This window comes from Emys orbicularis, chromosome 10 (assembly GCF_028017835.1).
Source record: "Emys orbicularis isolate rEmyOrb1 chromosome 10, rEmyOrb1.hap1, whole genome shotgun sequence".
In the NCBI taxonomy this organism is placed as follows: Eukaryota; Metazoa; Chordata; order Testudines; family Emydidae; genus Emys; species Emys orbicularis.
Genome location: NC_088692.1, coordinates 7,851,704 through 7,857,250, shown reverse-complemented (window position 1 = coordinate 7,857,250; position 5,547 = coordinate 7,851,704).

Genomic DNA, 5,547 nt, shown 5'->3' with positions numbered 1-5,547 from the left:
ACTGACGGCCCGAACCAACACCATTCCCGCGGGAGGGGGAGCGATCCAGCTGCCTGGCCTGCACCATGCGCGCTCGCCCGGCGGGAAGCGGGGGCGGCAGTGGGAGCGGGGCGGCGCGGGCAGATTGTAGCACTACTCGGTCTCCCTCCTGCTCCCGTGTTTCCAGCCGCGGCCCTCCTAGTCTCCCCCCCTCACATGTCACTGGTTCAGTCCGAGGCCATCCCGAAACACTGGCAGTGGGCTGCACCATTTCTTCGAGCCGGGGGGTGGGACTGTGAAGCCAGGGCCCTGTGTCTTTTCGCGCCAGGCGGGGCAGTGCGAAGAGGGGCTGAGCCAGCCAAGGACCGGGATGGGGTGAGGGAGCAACAGCCGGACTCGGGCTCAGGCTCTGGGTCTTAAGTAGCGTCGCCCCACAGCAGCAGGGAGATGGTACGTTCCACCAGGGCTGGCCTGTGATACACAACTCGTGCGTGTGGGCGGGGCTGCGCTGCGCTGGGCGGGACTCGGGGCGGGGCCAGTCCCAGGGTTGCCCAGCGGGGGGCGCTGTGCAGGTCAGTCTGGGTGCAATGCTGGATCAAGGTGGGTGGATGTAATTTGATTGGTAAAAATCTAGAGAATCAGAGTTCCCATGGTGTCACCTGCTGCTGCAGGGGAGAGAGGGGGGACCAGCTGCCCCTCCCAGCTCTGGGGCCTCCAGGTTGGAAGAAATATTGGTGCTATGGAGTCATGAGAAATGGGTGAAGACGAATTGGGTATCCTGGGCCACGAACAACGGTGTGCCCGCCCTGCCAAACCTAGAACAGTTATGTAAAAACAATCACGAAAATGTTCTTTTAAAAAACAACATTTTTTAAAAATTATACTTTGACCCAGGCACCTCCAACATGCAGCCCTCACAAAGTTCAAGGGTGGCTGTTGACCAACTGTATTTGTTAATGCACAGAACATGATACCTGGTTCATTTTTTTGAATGTTACAGGTTACTATAAATGGAAGGAGTATTTCAAGTTGATTTCCCATCATTAAGGCTACCCTTTAGTCAGGGGTATTTTTAGTAAAAGCCAGGGACAGGTCACGGGCAATAAACAAAAATTCACAGCCTGTGACCTGTCCATGGCTTATACTATAAATACCCTGACTAAATCTTGGGGGACTGCTGCTGGAGGGGAGCCAGGGGGCTGCTGCTCGGAAGAGTGCCCTGGGGGGCTGCTGCTCGGGGAGTGCCCCTGGGGGCCACTGCTTGGGGTGGGGGGGCAGTAGCACCTGCTGCCAGGAGCTGCCGAGCAGCATCTGCTCCGGCAGCCCCCTGGACCGCTGCTGGGGCGGGGGGGAGTGGCTCTAGGGCCAGCACAGCCCCAGCTGCCAGGGGATGCACCGGGACCGCTGCCGGGGGACGCTGAGAAGCAGCTGCTCCGGCCGCCCCCAGGACAACTGCTGGGGGAGAGGGGCACCAGGGCCAGTGTGGCACCAACTGCCAGGGACCACCCGGGAACCGCTGCTGGGAGCTGCCGAGCTGCGGTTGCTCCCGCCGCCCCCAGGACCGCTGCTCATGTGGTCCCCAGGGCCAGCCACACCGGCTGCATGAGGCTGAAATGAAAATTATCTTGCATGCCGTCAATGTCACAGAGAGAGATGCTACTGAGCTCTGGATTTTTGCATAAGACACAGCTGTTCTAATGCTGTCTATGAGATTCTACCCAATTCAGTTCTGTTTTTATGGCTGCTGCTGGGGAACAGAATCACTGTACATTCCAGAGATGTGTTCCTATCACTCGGACCATTGAAAGCCACTGCACTGCAAGATACCCATGCCCCTTCAAGCTGTGATACTACTGGAAGGTTGGCTGGAAAGACCAAATAATCTTACTGGAAGGCACCTAATTCAGACTCGGAAGATCCTCTCTTCACTTGGAACATCTGAGACAATAACTAATGAGGTCATAAGTGTACTGGAGGCATTCATATGCCAAATTTACTATTTGAAGACCAACATTGTGACACTTGCAGAGCTGTGTTGTTCAATATTTTGCAAGAAGCAGACAAATGGAGAAAAATTGCCACTGTCAAGGACTATTTATACTTGGTATCAAGGGGGTAAATTATCAAGCAATGGAATGGCCCCAAGATGATTGAGGGCATCCAAAACTAACCTCTCCTATTGGGCATGGATGGGTCTTGGAGGATATACTGATCACATCAGTTATGTGTGAAATACTATTTACTCCTACATCAGTCCTTCAGCTAATCAAATGCTTGTGCCAAAGACCAGGTGCTCACCTTTTCAGCAGCCTGCCTTATTGGAGATGTTTGAGTGTGGGATGGACAAAGATCAGTGTGACATGTCTAACAGTGGTGCCCTTGAGAGACCACACTGATGATATTTATCTATTTGATCTTGCATTTAGCTGGCACTCCCAGCACCTTTCCCAGACCTGAGGAGGAGCTCTGTGTAAGCTCAAAAGCTTGTCTCTCACCAGCAGAAATTGGTCCAATAAAAGATATGACCTCACCCACCTTGTGTATCTAATATCCTGGGACTGACATGGCTACAACATTGCATTAACTTCTACATGTCAAGGCTAACTTCCCTAGGATTACCAAAGATCAGTGTCTTTTTTTGATATAAGCAATGCATCCCTGTGTTAAAAGTATGATTAAAAACAGTTGATTTTAAAACATTTTCTCAAATATATATCTACATAATTGATCTAGCCATGTCACATTTGGTGCCATCGTGTTTGTGGGAGAAAGGGCTTTTGAACGAAACTATGTCCTCAGAAATGGGTTGAGTTGGGTATTATCAAAAATGTCCACCAACTGAAGGACCTGGAGCTGGGAGGGATGGGGTGAGGGCAAAGAGCAAGTCCCCGTCTTGCCGCAGCTGGTGGCACTATTGAAATTATGATTCTGTAGATGTTTTTGAACCAAATGACACTCCCCTTACCTGTCAATCACTACTTGCCCATGGAATGAGATTTTACTACATTATGCGTCCAGCCGAATGCTCCCATTGAAGTTTATGCAACATAGGCTAGTGCTGATAACCAATGTTACAAGCCTTTACATTTAAAACCACCACATGAGACTTCACATACACCAAACATAGGAATTTGCATTCTGGTTCATCAAATTCAGCATCCTGCCTCCAACAGTGGCCTGCTCCAGACGTTTGAGAGGAAGGCGTAGGAACCCCCCAATAGGCAAATGCCCGTGCACCAAGCATCTTTCATTTTTACTAGAGATGCAGCATGAACTTTGAGCCTTTGCCAATCACTATAGAAACTCCTGACTAAAGCACAATGCATCGTCAAGTGCACTGGAAGCTGTATAGTGTCACTCTAGACAGCATTACGGCTCTTGGACAGAGTTAACGTTGCTAAAAAATGGGGAAACCCCCCCCCAAAGCTGTAATGTAGCCAATTCAAAGCCTCGGCTAACATCTCACTATTATAGGCGTAGTATATGTAAGACAAACTAAAAAGTTACACTTCTGTTTGTGATCTTTATTTTTCAATAGTACATTTAAACAACTTCTCAGGACTAACCTTCTCAGCCATTCTGGCCATGCAGCAAACCACATTTCCTAAGTTATACAGATAACCTATGACAACACAAGAAATGGGTCACAATTGTAGCCTAGTAAAAGGAGGGGAAAGGTGTGCAGAAAGAGCAATGGCAAGTATATTGCATGTGTGAAAAGCTCAGTGAACTGGTTATGCTGCAGTGCTCCTTAAAAATGGCACAAATATTACAGGAAGATATCCAGAAGCAACTTCTGGTCCTCTCTCAACTATTTCAACCTCTGTTAAACATCTGAATTAAAGGCCCCACCCTGTGGCTAGAAACTGTAGTTGCAAGATGGTTTAAGGAAAGGTATAGCTTACCCTAAAGAAATTGAAGTACAGTTGCAAACTAGATACACCAGTGTATTAGATTTATTTCACTGTACATGCATCTAATAGTTTGTGGATGCATCTTGTGGGCACTTATGACATGAAGATTGTGGCCACAGGATTTTTGAGATTTTAAATTCAGTTGAGTGTAGCATGCGGTGTTAAGTTTAATCATATGTTTTCCCCTAAAATAGTATTTAAATCCAGAAGGCTTAAGTGGTGGCAAAGCTTCCAGTCCCTCATTGGGGTCTGAACTGTTCTGCACCTTTCAATGACCAGGTCAGATGAAAGCAATGCAAGGAGTTAATTTGTGGAAAACCTAAAAAACTTTATTTGCAAGAGTCCCAGAGGATGTACAGATGCCAGAACTGAGTCATCCTAGGCTATGGTCACTCTTGTCCTACTTCAGCCCTTCCAACTGCCACTGTCTTGGGGCACTATGGCTCATGTTAGATGGTAAGCTCTAATGAGCTAGGATCTTGATTACAATTTTCAAAGCCAACTAGAGGATTTATCTACCCAGCTTCTGTCCGTTCCAATGAGAATGGTGTGGCTAAACCTGCCAGCTGGCTTTGAACATCTCAACACATCTTTTAAACATTTAGAACACTAAAATACTGTAGCATAAAACAAGGACTATATCACTTGGAAATTTTATAGGTGTTTACACACCACCCTTTAAACTTGCTCATGTGGCTTATTTGACCAGTGTGAGGACAAAAAAAGCAAATTATACAACTGTTAACAAGCAGCTGTATCAAATCAACTGCATGACTAACACTAGTTTGCTCAGCGGTACTATATTAAGCTAAGTAGTTTGTTGACAGTTATTTGAGACAAGTCCACAAAAGCACAAATAGGAACGGCTTAAAGTTGTAGAGTTGAACGATCACTTAGAAAATAGATGAAGGTTGGTGGGGGGTTTTAAACTATTAAAATCCTTTGGTTATATTCACTTCCTATGCCATGTTTTTAATGATTCTTCTATGTATAAGCTGCAGTTTGTGGTTAGCCATTTTCTGTATCTGTTGTGTAGTGACTGCACATAGTGAAGGACTCTTTCACAACCCAGCTTCACACTTGAACCTGCAGCGCTACCAATCTTTAAGATATTTCTAGAGCACCAAACAGGATAGCACATTCAGCATTTAAAATCACCGCAGGATTAAACAGGAGAGAAGGTTGGGAGGGAGCAAGGCCCAGATTTGTAAACAGATTTAGGTGTAGCAGTGTTCAATGTAGAAGCCCAAATCCCATTTGGATTCAAGTGCATAAAGCCCTTTTGAAAATGAGATGTAGGCTCCTAACTCAGTTTAAGCATTGCAAGGCTGACTGCCCTCATGTCCAAATGTCTTTAAAAATCTGAGTCTAAGACTTAAAATCACAAATCTTTACTAACTACAAGTGTGGCAAGGCAAATTATGAAAGACAAGGACTTGCTGTAAGGTTAGGTCTGAAAGCTACCTTCAATATAGAAGCTGTTTTATGATGGGAAGCAGCACATCCAAGGATATGTCTACACAGGAAAAAAAAATACCCTGCTGCAGTGAGTCTCAGAGCCCAGGTATATAGACTGGGTCCCATGCTAGAAACAGCTGTGCAGATGTTCTGGTTGGGGCTGCTGAAGTCTACTGAGGGCGGTGGATTTCACAGC